Here is a 17,160-nt window from a genome sequence, read left to right as displayed (position 1 = left end):
ACATTCATATTCAAGAAAGGGTTTGGTTGTTTGTGTTTTAACAGGCTTAAAAGTGGACTCTCTTAAGAGTTTACTGATGAAGATGAATGACTATCAAGATTATTAAACCCTAAACAACCAAAACTTAACAAGAGCGGGCTCACACAAACGTGGCCTAAAGTAATGAGCTCACACAAACGTGGCTAAAATGAACATTCATATTCAAGAAAGGGTTTGGTTGTTTGTGTTCTAACAGGCTTAAAAGTGGACTCTCTTAAGAGTTTGCTGATGAAGATGAATCCAGGGGCACCGAGACCCAAGGATGGAGCCCCCTCCTTCTAGCGCCAAATGATAACTCCGGTGAGCGGGCGGCTCCATCCGACGCCGTTCCTGGACCTTCTGGGTGTGGATGAGGTGTATCTGCTGGTTGGGCGCCTGCAAAATAACACCGGAAGGGGGGTTTGGCTCCCACGGCGCCTCCGGTGTAAGAATAAGAACAGGGCTTTGGAGAAGATGAAGATGTGTGTATGTAATGCAAAGGCTGCTGTGTGTGTATGAATATATGAGAGAGTGTGAGTGTGCAAGGGTGTGAATATTTTCTAACCCCTAAACCCTTCAGCCTTGGGGGTATATATAGCCCCAAGGTAGGGTTTAGGGGTAGTTACCTCTAAATCTGGGCCGTTGGATCTTGGGAGCGGAGGACGCCTGGCTTGGGTGGATTGCTTACACGTGTCCAGGGGAGGACCACCTCCAGAGTATCCTAACGGCCTTCTGACACGCGCCGTGCTTGTCTGGTGTGTTGGTTGTTGATAGCTGTCATAGCCACGTGCCCACGTACCCTTCCTTGACGGGTTGTGGGATGTGCATGTGTTTGCTGGGACCTCCCTCATGGTGGTCTTGGCCCCGATCCGGATCCGGGTATGCAGGTGGATCCAGATCCGGGCAATAGGATAGACCCGGGCCTAGGCTCCTATGCTTGATTGGCCTGGAAGAGGGGGGTCTTAGTAGGTTAGTTGAGCTTGTATTCCTTTAGTCCAGGTTGACGCCTATCGAGGTCTCTTATACACTATCAACATCCAAAACTATTTTAATAAAATGAAAATAGAGATGATTTCTTAGTTTGCGTCGAACTACAATAAATCAATACATACTATTCATTCGGGCTAAAAAAATTATACAATTGATTCATGATAAATCAAAATTAAATAGAAAATAACTATACCAGCTAAAATAAAATAATATATACTTTTATTCGGGTTAACATAATTTTTTTATTATTGATACATAAACTTTTTATCATTGATCCGGGTTTAAACAAATTAAACCAAAATAAATTTGAATATAATTAGTTAGATTTGTTCGATATATCAAAAGTAAAGATAATTTGTTTACTATTTGAAAGGATATCTTCGATATGCTATTTATTTTGGTATTTGTACGACAAAATATAAAATTTAATAACACATAGATCATCTCCATTAGGACATAAATTTAATTGATCCAAATCAAAGTAAAAAAGTCAAACTAGCAAAATCATTTCTTTTAAAGAGATATTCCATTTTTGCAAAATATCAAAATTATATCTTTATGGAATATATCTCTAAGGCAATATGATCAAAGAATAAATATGAAGATATGACACTTAGATCTGTGATGCAACAGGAATATGGCAACAAGATCGAATAAGAATATATCAAAAATATTCTTTAAAGGTCTCGTGCTATATCAAAAATAATTTACTCTTCGCTCCAAAGTATTGAAGGGTTTCGAACACATAAACGCAACAGAAACAATAATTAAAACCATAAAAAATCAGAATTTTCGAAACCCACCGAAGGATCCATGCGAAAAACATATATTTAATTCGTAAACCAGATTGTTTACCTTAAGAAACTTTACCAATTGGTTGACTAATGGAGATCCAAAACTTGTTCAATCACCACGCATCCCGCTATCGCGATCTACGCTCTATCGGTATCCACACGAATGCTTGAACTCAAGGATTGAATAAAAGTCTTGCTAGCACAAACCCGAATCTTCTTGCTCTCTCCATCTTCTTGCTCTCTCCATCTTCTATCTTGGTGGCTAGGGTTTTAGTAAAAGTCTTGCACACAAAATCAGTCACACAAGAGATATTATATAGAGAGTAGAAAAATGAATTATAACTCTTAACTAATTAGGACTTATTATTAATTCGAAATTCCTATTTGTATTATAATTAAGTCTCACTTAATTATTTAACAAATAAATTTCATAATTAATATTAGTAAATTCGAATATCACTATTTATCTAATTAATTAAGTCATACTTAATTAATATTATAAATAATTCGAATTACTTTAATATAATTTAAATCCAATTTAAATTAAATAATCCTTTAAGCATTCTTAGTGTGTGACCCTATAGTTTATTATTACGTTGGCAACAAATTTTAAATCTAATTTAAAATAGTAAACAATGAGCGACATCTAGTAATACATCATTGCTACCCAAGTAATAATAATTGAATCAGTGATCGATTAAACCTTTTGTGAATAATGTACAATATAATACAAACTCTTTAACCACATATTATAGATTAAACTAGAGGCATGTAATGTGTCATCCTCATCAATGTTTAATCCAGGTTTCCTTGATCAATGAGTAGACTATCATATCAAATTAACATTTGAGTGTGGCCACACATTTCATAGTCTAGCTCACACAAGAGGCCAATAATATCTAAAATAGGAGGGTTAAATCCCGTCTAGATCATTCATATTTCTCATACGATTCATAATATACCCAATGTCCACTTTTATCATTACCCGGTCAAGGATAACTTTCAATGGAATCAATATATATTAATTCTCGTATAGAAATATAATGACTTCAGGTCTAAGGACCATTACATCATTATCACTGTGAGAATTACATAAGACACAACAGACATGTAGAATCTCACATTGGAACCGTCCAACACCATGTACATATACATCTGCCTGAGTTTTTTACTTTAGTATCACTATACCTATGATCAATGAGATGTGATCATCAGTCAACAAACACACCAGTCTTAATGCATTATTATTGTCCCCTAATAATACTCGACTAGTGACCTTTAGAAATATTGATACTATTCTCATAATCTCATTTCTAAGTCACGTACTTAGAGATATAAAATTGCATATCATATTTCAAGGAAATTTATTAATCTAACATTTATATCACAGTAAATTAAGAATTAATAAATTATAAATAGAATAATCGATAGAACATAAATATTAAAAATCCTAATATCTTAAACTAAAACATCATAGTGTTGTCTCTAGGGAACAAACACTACCAATCTCCCACTTATACTAGAGCCAATCAGTCATGTATAGAATACTCATGGAACTAGTATGACCATCGTGCTTCTGCTGCGACGAAACCTTAGTCAGTGGGTATGCAACACTATCATTACTATGCACTTTACATTTATATCTCCTTAATCATTAATCTCATTAATACAGTGATATCGCTTAAGGACATGCCTAAACAGTCTCCTTGGCTGTTTCAAAAAAATATCAATATATTCGGCATCCTTTATAGAATCATCAATATTCTTGCTGTGAACTATTCCAGCTAACATCACTTATATTTAGACAAAACACAAACCAGACATAGACACATAATCATCCTTGTCTATCCAGAAATTAGGTTAAGAAACTAGTATTAGTGTAACCCTTTACAACTTGTTCCCTATCTTCTGCATACACCAAAAATAAATCTTTAGTCCTCTTTAAGTACTTAAGAATATTCTTGAAAATTATCCAGTGACCCTCACCTGGATTAGAATGGTATCTGCTCGTCATGCTCAAAGCATACGAAACATTAGGATAAATATATATCATTGTACACATTATAGATCCAATTGTTAAAGCATATGGAGCTTTCTCAAACAGCCCTTATCATCTAATGATTTAGGGGGCAATTATCTTTTGAGCTCACTATCCCATGAGACATCGAAATATATCCTTTCTTTATCTCCTGCATCCTAAAATGATGCAATATTTTATCAATGTATGTACTCCGACTAGGTTGATTAATCTTTTCAATCTATCTCTATAGATATTGATCCCTAATATATAGGTAACATCGCCTAAGTTTTTCATTGAGAAACTAATTCTCAACCAAGTCTTAACAGCCTGTAGAGAAAGTATGTCATTCCTTATCTATTATATGTCATCTACATATAATACTTGGAATGTCACATGGCTCCCACTAACCTTCTTGCAAACACTGGTTCATCTTCATTTTGAATAAAGCCAAACTCTGTGATCGTTTCATCAAAATGAATATTCATTCTCCTTGAGGTTTGCTTCAATCTATAAATAGATAGAAGCAACTTACAAACTATCTTAGCAAACTTTGGATTGACAAAACCCTCAGGTTGTATCATATATACATCCTCTTCAAGGCTCCCATATAAAAAAGCATTTTTTACATCCATTTGTCAAATCTCATAGTCAAAGTAAGCAACTATTGCTAACAAAATCTTGATAGACTTGACCATAGTAACCGGTGAAAAAGTCTCATCATAGTCTATACCATGAATTAGTTTGTAACTTTTGCTACTAGTCGCGTCTTATAGGTCTGTACTTTACCATCCATGTCAGTTTTCTTCTTGAAAATGCACTTGCACCATATGGGTTTTACCCCTTCGAGTGGATCAACTAAAGTCAATACTTTATTTTGATATATGGATTCTATCTAAGATTTCATGGCCTCAAGCCATCTCTCGGAGTCTGAACTGTTCATAGCATCTTGGTACGTGAGAGGCTTATCATTATCCGTAAGCATCACATCACCATCTTGAGTCAAAAGAAATTCATAATTTCTCCCGGGCTCATGGTGAATCCTACTAGATCTACGAATAACATGTGTTTCTTGGACATGATTACTTTCAACATTTTGATGTACATCCTGATCTTATTCCAACTATGGTTCAATATTATCATGTGGTTCTCGATCTTCATCGAGATGTATTATCCTCCCACTGATTTTCTTAGAAAGTAGTTCTCCCTCAAGAAATACAGCGGCCCGAGCAACAAACACTTTGTTCTCGGAAGGATTATAAAAACTATACCCTAGTTTTACATGGGTATCCCACAAAATAGTATCTATCTAATTTTGGTCCAAGCTTGTCAGAGGCTAAACATTTTATAAACGCTTCACGTCCCCAAATTTTCATAAATGACATGCTATGATATTTGTCACTCTATATCTCATACGGAGTATTTTGAACCGCTTTAGTCAGAACTTGGTTAAGTGTATATGCAGCAGTTTCTAAAGCATAACCCCAGAAACTGAATAAAAGATCCGCTTGACTCATCATCGATCGCACTATGTCCAACAAGGTACGATTTCTCCTCTCAGAATCTCTATTCCATTGAGGTGTTCCTGAAGGAGTAAGTTATGATACACTATCACACTCCTTTAAGAAACTCTTGAAATTGAGGCTTAAGTATTCTACTCCACGATCTGATCGTAGAACTTTTATACTTTCCTCTATTTTCTTTTCTACTTCAGCCTTATATTCTTTGAACATTTCAAAAGAATCAGATTTATCCTTCATAAGAAACATATATCAATATCTACTGAAATCATCAGTAAATGTTATGAAGGAGTATAAGCCACCACTTGCCATCATACACATTCGACCACATACATCATTATGTATAAGTCCTAATCATGCAGTGGCCCTTTCATCTGATCCTGTAAAAGAAGCTTTAGTCATTTTGCCAATGAGATAAAGTTCGCATCTTCCGTATGATTCAAATTCAAATTATCCAAGTATCCATCTATATGTAACTCAGAAATGCATTTCTCATTAATATGGCTTAATGACAATGGTAGAGGTAATGTTTGATTTGAGTCATCTTAGAACGTATAAATTGTTAACTAATTGTGCAACATTATAATCCTTATTATTAAAATAGAATAAACAACTATTATTTATTTACTTAAAATGAAAACCTTTCTTGTCCTGACAAGAAATTGATTTAATGTATCCCCTAAAGGCAGTCACGTAATAATAATTTATCAAGTTCTCAATCTCGCCTATATGGGCAAAATTAGGTATCGAGTTCCTTCAACTAGAGCAATAACTTTTGCTCCAATTCTAACCGGATACCCGAAACTTGACCAATGTTAGTCTTCTTCTTTAGATCTTCCAAACAAGCTCGACAATTTAACTTCAAATCATCCAGTTATTTTCACAAAAATGACAATCATCTCCTTTAGCAACACCACTATCAGGATTCAAAATCCCTTTGGGATTGGACTTTTGTTTGGCAACGAATAAGATCAAATCTTCACCTTGCCTGTTCACTTTCCTTTCCCATTTGCATTTCATGTTTACATCATCAATATGGACATAATTCATGCCTTCACCGTGTTATTTTCAGCAGTTCTAAACATGTTTAACAACTCAGTGAATGTTTAATCTATCTCATTCTTTTTGTTCTTAACAAACTAAGAATAAAATTTGTTCAAAGATTGTTTGATCAAATCAAGCTGAGTCTCTAGACTATTCTTGAAACCCAAAATATCAAGGTACATATTGTTAGTGTTTGTGCCCTAGAGACAACACTATTATGTTTATATTATGAAACATTTAGATTATTAATTCTGATTATATGGATTATTCTTTAGTAATTTATTATATCTTTATTTTCTGCGATAAGATGTTAGATTAATAAATGTCCTTGGAATATGATATATAATTTTATATCTCTAGGTACGTGACTTAGAAATGAGATAATGAGAATAGTATCGATATTCCTAAAGATCCCTAGTCGAGTATTATTATTAAGGGACAATAATAATGCATTAAGGCTAGTGTGAATGTTGACTGATGATCACATATTATTGATCATAGATATAGTGATACTAAAGTCAAAACACAGGCACATGTATTATATACATGGTGCTGGAAGACCCAACGTGAGATTCTACATGTCTGTTGTGTCATAAGTAATTCTCACAGTGATAATGATGTATTGGTCCTTAGACTTGAAATCATTATATTTCTATATGAGAATTAATATACTTTGGTTGCATTAAAAGTTACCTTTGACCGGGTGATGATAAAAGTGTATATTGGGTATATTATGAATCATATGAGAAATATGAATGATCTAGAAAAGATTTAACCCTCCTATTTTAGGAGTGATATTATTGGCCTCTTGTTTGAGTTAGACTATGAAATGCATGGCCTTGCTCAAATGTTGATTTGATGTTATAGTCTACTCATCGATCAAGAAAACCTAGATTAAATTATGAAGAGTATGACACATAACATGCCTCGAGTTTAATCTATAATATATGGTTAAAAGGATTATAGTACATTGTACATTATACAAAAAAGGTTTAATCGATCACCGATTTAATTATTATTACTTGGGTAACAATGATGTATTACTAGATGCCGCTCATTATTTATGATTTTAAATTAGATTTAAAATTGTTGCCAACGTAATAATAACCTAAAGGGTCGCACAAAGAATGATTAGAGGATTATTTAATTTAAATTCGGATTTAAATTAAATGTAAGTAATTCAAATTATTTGTTATTAATTAAGTGTGACTTAATTAATTAAATAAATAGGAAATTCGAATTTAATATTAAATCTGAAATTAAGTTATTGGATGATTAAGTGAGACTTAATAATACAATAATTAGAATTTCGAATTTAATAATAATAATAACTCTAAAATTAAGTTTAGGGTTGGAGGCCCAATAGCTCTTGTCTATAAAATATCTTTTTCTAATAGAATTAGGGTTACACATTTTATTTGATAAACATTAACCCTAGCAGCTTGAAGAGAGATAGAGAGAGGAAGAAGGCAGCCTCAAGAACGTGCTAGTACACACCCATCCTCCGGGAGATCATTAGTGTGGATACCTTCAAGGCGTAGATCGTTCCAGCGACGGGCTACGTGGTGATCATTCAAGACCTCCATCTTTCCATTAACGTAAAGCTTCTTAAGGTAAACATACTGAACTAAGAATTAAATATTATTTTCGCATGGATCCTGCGGAGGGTTTCGTTATTTTAAGATTTAAATTTACGTATTCGTTGCGTTTATGTGCTAAAAACCCTTCACATATGCCTATCACCTTTAGAACATGTGGTCCAACCGGATATGATTCTCCCATTAATGCAAAAGTATGGTGCCTTATTATTGTCAAATCTTTCTGACGAGCCTATCCTTCAAATATCTTTTGAAGGTGCTCAATCATATCATAAAAATCATTATGCTCTTGTTACTTCTGAAGCTCAGCACTCATAATTACAAGCATGAGACATGAAACATCAGTTACATAGTTAATTTGCTTCTGGTAAGCATTTTGTTCTGCACATGTTTCATTCTCAGCTAGAAGAAATAAGGGAGGGGTTTGAGTGACATCCTTAAACCCGAGGAAAATCCTCAAGTTCCCATGTCAATCGAGGAAATTATTTCATGTTAGCTTGTCCTTCTCAAGGACTATTATATAGAGAAGTTATTTGTGGTATTTGTCATTTGATATCTACAATATTAAAGTGCATAAAATGACTTAGTCTACAGATGATCATTAAATTATGTTCAAGTGATTATTTATATATATATATTCATAATATATATCTCCCACTATTTTTATCAAATCAGTAGCCCTAACTATTAATTCGGAAAAAATATCGTCTATATCCTTTCTAGTGAGCCAAGATCCATATTTCACCACGCGCTAGGTCAGCTTTGGCTTTTCTCCTAAAACATGATTATTTCGGTAGATAACATTTGTCAATTATATCAACTATATAACTCTTGGATAGCTTGGTAGAACAATATTTGTTCACAATTATCTAATAAATCACGCCAAACTCTATGCCTCTAAGTTCACAATCCTATTGTGGAAACATAGTTAAGTCAAACCCAATAGTCAAAAGTATCAATATACTTCAATACATCTCTCACGATAGATGGGAGTACTTCGCTTTGGCGATCCCACTCCTTATTGATCTAGGGTTATAACGCATTAGACTTATTGGAAGGCATCCGATCAACTTAATATTAACTTTAGGATTTTGTTAATTTTAAAATGATCATGATCCCATCATAAAGAGATTCCCAATTTTTCCTTGAATAAAATACTTCAAATCATTATTCGTCAATGGTTTTATTTACATGTAGTGAGGGAGTCACAACGGTCTCGCTTAAAACCCACAACCTTACAAGTTCAAAGAACTTATTTTTGACAAAATCGCCCCATGTCAAAAATAAAAAAAATTTGTATTTTATTCCATGTTTGATAAACACGAGAATCTCATAATCATTTGTTCATTTTAAAATCTTGAGTCATTACAGATTTTATCTTATTTAGAAAGCATGTCATTGGTGTCGTATCTAATACATACATCCTTAATCTAATTAAGCATGCATCTTTATAAACTACTCTACACATACATTCATCATATGCTCATATATATGTAAAGTGCAATAAATAAACGTGGTTGGTTATGGCTTCATCCTATGTGATCTTTATCAAGCTAATGACAAAGATCTAGGTCAATCTAAGGTGGAAAATAAATACAGGCTAACTATTACATGTCTTATTTCTTGTATTGCGTCCTTGGATGGCCTCTATGTGAGATTACCCTTCCTTGATCTTCAAATCTTCATGTCTTCATGTACATTACACGAAAGAAAAATAAAAACTTATTTAATATACTTACAATAAGAAATCGAGTTACATTCGAGGTTTAATAATTACAAGATTAAACGACATGCAAGCTGTATTTAAAAAACCAAAACCATTAACCTAAGGTCATAAGTCATAACCATCCACCATGCTCAATTAACAGATAAGAACATGTTAAAACACATAATATGATCTTAACATATCATACCCATCATGATCTAATCATAAAAACCAAATATAGCAAAAATCCAAAAATTCGAAATTAAATCTGATAACATTAAATCGCAGATTACAGGGTCTAAAAGACATCAAATGCCTTACAGATCAGTCGTTGATAGCTTTTTCTATCAGTTTTGTTCAGACAATCGATTCCATATGAAATAGCATATTCGTTCGCCAAAATCGGACACCAGACCCAGATTTCAGCAAATCCGCTGCAACCCATTCAGAATCGTATCAAATACGATTCATATAATAAGAACAAACACAAAACATGTATATATCGGTATATATACAGATTATATAATCATCATATGATTATACAACTCTCATGAATATCATATATTCAAAACATATACATGCATACGCATATATAAACATAACAACATGTAAAATATACAAAATTGCATACATAACAGTCATGGAATATTGTATACATGTTATCATCATAAAACCAGTTAACACATAAACGAATTAAACACTTTTCACAAGTAGCTCTGATGTCATTGAATGGTTTCGAGCGCATAAACGCAACGGAAACAATAATTAAAAATGTAAAAAATCAGAATTTTCGAAACCCACCGCAAAATCCATGCGAAAAACATATATTTAATTCGTAGATCAGATTGTTTACCTTAAGAAGCTTTACCAATTGGTTGACTAATGGAGATCCAAAGTTTGTTCAATCACCACGCATCCCGCTCTCGCGATCTACGCTCTATCGGTATCCACACAAATGCTTGAACTCAAGGATTAAATGTGTACTAGCACAAACCTGAATCTTCTTGCTCTCTCCATCTTCTCTCTTGGTGGCTAGGGTTTTAGTAAAAGTCTTGCACACAAAATCAGTCACACAAGAGATGTTATATAGAGAGTAGAAAAAATGAATTATAACTCTTAACTAATTAAGAGTTATTATTAATTTGAAATTCCTATTTGTATTATAATTAAGTCTCACTTAATTATAATATAAATAAATTTCATAATTAATATTAGTAAATTCGAATATCAATATTTATCTAAATAATTAAGTCATACTTAATTAATATTATAAATAATTCGAATTACTTTAATATAATTTAAATCCAATTTAAATTAAATAATCCTTCAAGCGTTCTTAGTGTGTGACCCTATAGGTTATTATTATGTTGCCAACGAATTTTAAATCTAATTTAAAATCACAAACAATGAGCGACATCTAGTAATACATCATTGTTACCCAAGTAATAATAATTGAATCAGTGATCGATTAAACCTTTTGTGAATAATGTAAAATGTAATATAATTCTTTTAATCACATATTATAGATTAAACTAGAGGCATGTAATGTGTCATCCTCATCAATGTTTAATCCAGGTTTCCTTGATCAATGAGTAGACTATCATATCAAATCAACATTTGAGCGTGGCCACACATTTCATAGTCTAGCTCACACAAGAGGCCAATAATATCACTTCCAAAATAGGAAGGTTAAATCCCATCTAGATCATTCATATTTCTCATACGATTCATAATATACCCAATGTCCACTTTTATCATTACCCGGTCAAGGATAACTTTTATTGGAATCAATGTATATTAATTCTCGTTTAGAAATATAATGACTTCAGGTCTAAGGACCATTACATCATTATCACTGTGAGAATTACTTATGACACAACAGACATGTAGAATCTCAAATTGGGTCTGTCCAGCACCATGTACATATACATCTGCCTGTGTTTTTAACTTTAGTATCACTATATCTATGATCAATGAGATGTGATCATCAGTCAACAAATACACCAGTCTTAATGCATTATTATTGTCCCTTAATAATAATACTCGACTAGGGACCTTTATGAATATTGATACTATTCTCATAATCTCATTTCTAAGTCACGTACTTAGAGATATAAAATTGCATATCATATTTCAAGAACATTTATTAATCTAATATTTATATCGCAGTAAATTAAGAATTAATAAATTATAAATAGAATAATCGATAGAACATAAACATTAATAGTCCTAATGTCTTAAACTAAAACATCATAGTGTTGTCTCTAGGGCACAAACACTAACAAATATATCTCTACATATATCAAAAGAGTTTTTATTCAAAGTTTATTAATATTATTGGTTGGAATATTAATATCCAGTTCTGCAACTCATTAATGTATACTTACAGTAATTTTCTCCCGTTTCATAAAATCAGCATTTCTCGGAGGAAATTATTCAAAAATACTTAAACACATTTCCTATCATCCAAATATATTTTATATACTAGGAAATATATTTTAAGTATTTATTCAAGTCAAAACGTTGTTCAAAAGATCCATCTCCTTCATTTTAAGACCAATAGTATTTTTACTCGGAAGAAAAGACAGACAGAACAGTTTTTTTTCTCGCTAAATCAGGCAGAACAATTTTATTTTAGATAAAATACTTCCACATGCTAAAATGACTTAGAATTTGGTATGGATAATTTAAATGTTATTTTCTAAGTATGGTAAAAATTTCGTAACATTTAGAGAATTTTTGTCCGGACACAAAAATCGAGGCAATTGGTCCCAAAGTTGATCATGTTTGACCTAGCTACTATTGACCAAAGTTGACCAAAACTTGCAGGACATCATTTTATATTATTTAAGTAATTATCATATTTTTGTGGTATTTATTTAGGAGTTTTTAAGGTGGTCATAATTAATGGTGTTTAATCCCTAATTAAGTTATTAAACAATGATTAAAAGAAACGGAAAATATATATTTATTCAAATATGTCAGCTGATTTTTTGAACCCATAAAGTTATTTTTCTCATATGGCAAGTTGCAAAGAAACACACTTTGCTGTCCATGTCTTCAATCCAAGTGACATCACCATCCACCATCCATTTTCCTCAAATCTCCACCATTCAATCCACCCAAACTTTCCTATAAATAAACCCCCAACCCAACCCATTTTTTTCAAGCTAAAGAGCCATAAAGTTTCTGGGATTTTTTCAATAAGTGTTTCTCTTCATCTCTTTCAAATTCTATACACACACTTCTTCTGAAAAACCTTTTCTCTCTTATATATACTTACATATATACAAGGTTTTTGAAACCCAAGCTTAGCTTCACCCAACCAAGCTTTATTCCACCAAGTGAGCTCATCCACTACCACTTCCCGGCCTCCCGAAGGGCTGCCCAAGTTTGACCAAAGTGCCAAAATCCGGCCGAACCTCCGGCGAACTTTTCCGACCGTTTCTCAAAATTGGTAACTTTTAACTTCTTATTTGAGTTCTTTTTATTTGAGCTTTGTACTTAACTTCTCTACTTTATATTAAGCTCTAATACAAGATCTCTTATAAAGAAAGTTCTCAAGGGAAAAAAGAACTAAGATTTGAACTCGAAATTCAAATAAGTACTTGATCTTCGTAAAAATTATTTCATCAAGAAGATCTATAAACATAAGTAAATCTCCAAGGGTGAGATTTTATTTGACACAAGTTTACGAGTTAGTCAATTATTTTCACTCTATTTAATTGGATCTTGGATAACAAATATTCTTGCACATAAAGTAATTACGAAGCATAGTTTAATCCCTTTTAACATCTTTAGTGTTCCGGGGGAGTATAACTCGATCTATAAACACTTCGTAATTTGTCAAATATCAAAACGGATTAAGTTCACGAGTTAGCCAATTACTTTCACGTTATTTAATTGGATCTTGGCTAACAAATATCGTGCACATAAAATATTACGAAGCATAGTTTTAATCCCTCATAACATCTTTAGTGTTCCGGGGGATTATAACTCGATCTATAAACACTTCGTAATCATCCGTTATTTAACGACGAATCAAATCCACAAGTTAGCCAATTAATTTCACGCTCTTTAATTGGATCTTGGCTAACACATATCGTGTATATAAACAATTACGAGATATATCGTATAAACCCCTTCTAACATCTTTAGTGTTCTGCGGGGTTCTTATTCGATATATATAAACTACTCATAATTATTCGTCCAAACTTTGAAAGCACGATCTTACGCCAATTACTTGTACTTCTATTATTTGGATCTTGGCTAAGACTCATAAATCTTATACAAGTGCTTGAAGTTAAAAGTATACTTTGACTACATAATTGTCAAAACATAAGTATACTAAAATCCTTAAGCCTACGAGCGTAAATGATAAGTTACAATTTCGAGGTTGTAACTAAAGTATTCTTCGATCTATAAATACTTAATAGAAACAAGAAGAATACTAAAAGAAGTCATAAGCTATAAAGTGATTTATATAAAAGACTTCTAATATTACTCCACAAATTCATTTAATCTATAATGGAGTAATTAAAAAAATACTTGGACTATCTTGTATTATCCTAAGTCAAGTATAACAAATTAGTGTTAATATTCTTATTTGGATATTATACTATTTGTGGGCTAGTACAATAACATACTAGTTCAAACCATCTTTTCTATGCTTGGTTTGTTTTGTGGATTGTCTTATTAGTTTTGTAGTGAGGTGAAATGACGTGAGGTGATTCTCGTTCTAAGACCCAAATCCTAGACGTACTAAAGGGGAGTTAGTAGTCTTCGCACCGTGAGGAAGAGGAAAGACCCAAGACCAGATCACTAAGATCCAAGACCGACAAAAGATAAGGAAGCTAAGTCCACACAAAGGTTCTACAAAAACTTTGAAGAAATAGCCGGGAGTTATTGTCTAAGATAAGTGGTGTAGGTATTACATTTATTTTGAGGTGGTGACCCTTGTGTTATGCACCAAGACAAATACTTGTAAGGGTGTAAAGGATTCTCCGCATACTAAAGGAGCGAGTTTATTATATGGGAAAATCCCGAGTCCGGTAGAGGAGCTCGGGGAATGGACGTAGGGGTGAGCGAATCTATTAGAGGCTGCGCCATCGCGAACCAGGATAAAATCACCGTGTGGTATTTTCTTTCTTGTACTTTATTTTTCCGCACATATAAACTACATAACCACTCGGTAAATTTTTAAAAAGGGATAAATTATTTTTAAAACGCCATAATAATTTTTAAATTGGTAATTAAGCTATTCAACCCCCCTTCTAGCTTAAAATATCCTTCTTACCGGACCTTACAATTGGTATCAGAGCAGTGCTTTTTAACGTGTTTGTTTACAGGCACAACAAAAAGTGATGTGGAATGGCGTTTATTAATCCCGTTGGTTGTGGTGAAGGTCTATCTAGCTCACGACCTCCTCTATTTGATGGCACCAACTTTGCAACATGGAAAACGAGGTTTCGCATTTATGCTAGATCTCAAGGAGTCAAAGTTTGGATGGCTATCGAAGATGGTGTTCGCATTCCTACCAAAACTGTCGATGATATCATCATCAAAAAGAAGGTTAGTGAATACAACTTAGAGGAAGAAGCCACAATGAATATAGCCGCCAAGGCAGAAATGGTTCTCACAAGTGCACATGCAGAAAAAGAATATAAAGCAGTAAATAATTGCAAGTTGGCACAAGAAATGTGGAACAAATTAGTGGCAACCTATGAAGGAACCACTGATATAAAAGATTCTCGGATGGATACATTGATCCAAGAGTACGAGAAATTTAAACTCCAAGAAGGAGAAAATATCATCGATATGGAAACAAGATTTACTTGTATTATCAATGAGTTATCTCAACTTGGAAAGAATTATACTCAAAATGAAAAGAATAGAAGAGTGCTCAAATCTCTACCTCCTAGTTGGAAGGTTAAAGTCACTACTATAAAAGAGATGCACAACTTAAATGAGTCTAAGATTTATAACCTATTCGGAAATCTTCGTGCTTACGAAGAAGATAAATTCCGGAAAAGGTTGCTCCAAAAGTGGAGGATAAAAAGAAAAATATGGCTCTAAATGCAATATTAATTGATGAAGATGAAAACGACGAAGAGTTAAATGAGGAACTCCAAAATCTCGATGAGAGTGAAATTTCTCTACTCACGAGACAACTTCGTCGTGTGCTTCAAAGCAAAGCTCAAAGATACGGAAAAGGCTTCCTAAAATCAAATAATCAACAAAGAGTTTTAAACTCCAACGGAAGGCCAAATTACTCTCAAAATTATTCTTCCAACTATAACAGTAATTATCCGTCAACGAGCTACAATAAAGGAAAAGGTAATCAAAATATAAATACCTATAGTAATGCCAATGCCTCTACAAACCATCATGTTTACACTCCTCCAAAACCTAAAGATCCATCTCCGGAGGAAACACAAGATGTGTGTTTTGAGTGTAAACAACCCGGTCATTATAAAAGAGAATGTCCTAAAATCTCAAAGGGACGAAGTCTCATGACCGAAAATGGTTGGGATCTAAGTGAAGATGAAGAAGCTCCTGAAGCTAGTGAAGAAGTGGTCAATCTATGCTTAATGGCTCTCGGAGATGAAACTACCTCAACAGAAATCTCCTCTTTAAATCAAGAGGTAACATCTAACTATGTCTCAACTAAATCTTTATTAAATGAATCTAATTTATCCCTCATAGATATGAATAAGCATGATTTAATTTAACTTGTAATAAGTTATAAAAATAAACATAAAGATTTTGAACAAAGGTTTCACTTGCTATGGTCCGAGAAGATAAAAATTGAGGAAATTCATCATACTCAAAATATAGAATATACTCGGATGATGGTCTCAAAAGTCCAAGATGAGAATGAGATTACATCTCTAAAAGATCAAAGCCATCTCATCAAGATTGAGGTAAATGAACTTCAAGAAAATATACTAAATCTTGAGACGGAGAATATATCATTAATTCTCAAAGACGAAGAGATGGAACGTGAAAAGATACACTTAAATGATAATATTTGTAAACTTCGCGTTGATTTATTTGTAATAACTCGAATTTTTGAGACCTTGTAAAATGTTTAATGAATAGTAACCTTGACGGGCGGAAAAAACTTTTGAGCCCACACTATGTAGTACATGAGAAAATGAGTTTCAGAGTTGATATTTCGATTATACGTACCAAATAAGTGTATGTAGACGCTATTAGTTTTCGAAGAAAATGAACTTTAAAAAACGACCGTATTTACGACTCACCGAGGATTACGGAAATCACAATATAATTACAAGATTAAAACCCTAAGGATTTATAATCAAGTATGATAATTCAAAATATAAGGAATAAATACGAAAGGAATTACGTCGCGAATCATTTATGAGTAAGTATTACGAAAACATTTAAGCAATCGAGCGAACGCGTAAACGATTAAATAAACGTAACGCACTAACTAAACTATGGTAGGAAA

Source organism: Apium graveolens, chromosome 7, assembly GCF_009905375.1.
Source record: "Apium graveolens cultivar Ventura chromosome 7, ASM990537v1, whole genome shotgun sequence".
In the NCBI taxonomy this organism is placed as follows: Eukaryota; Viridiplantae; Streptophyta; class Magnoliopsida; order Apiales; family Apiaceae; genus Apium; species Apium graveolens.
This window is presented reverse-complemented; position numbering follows the sequence as displayed.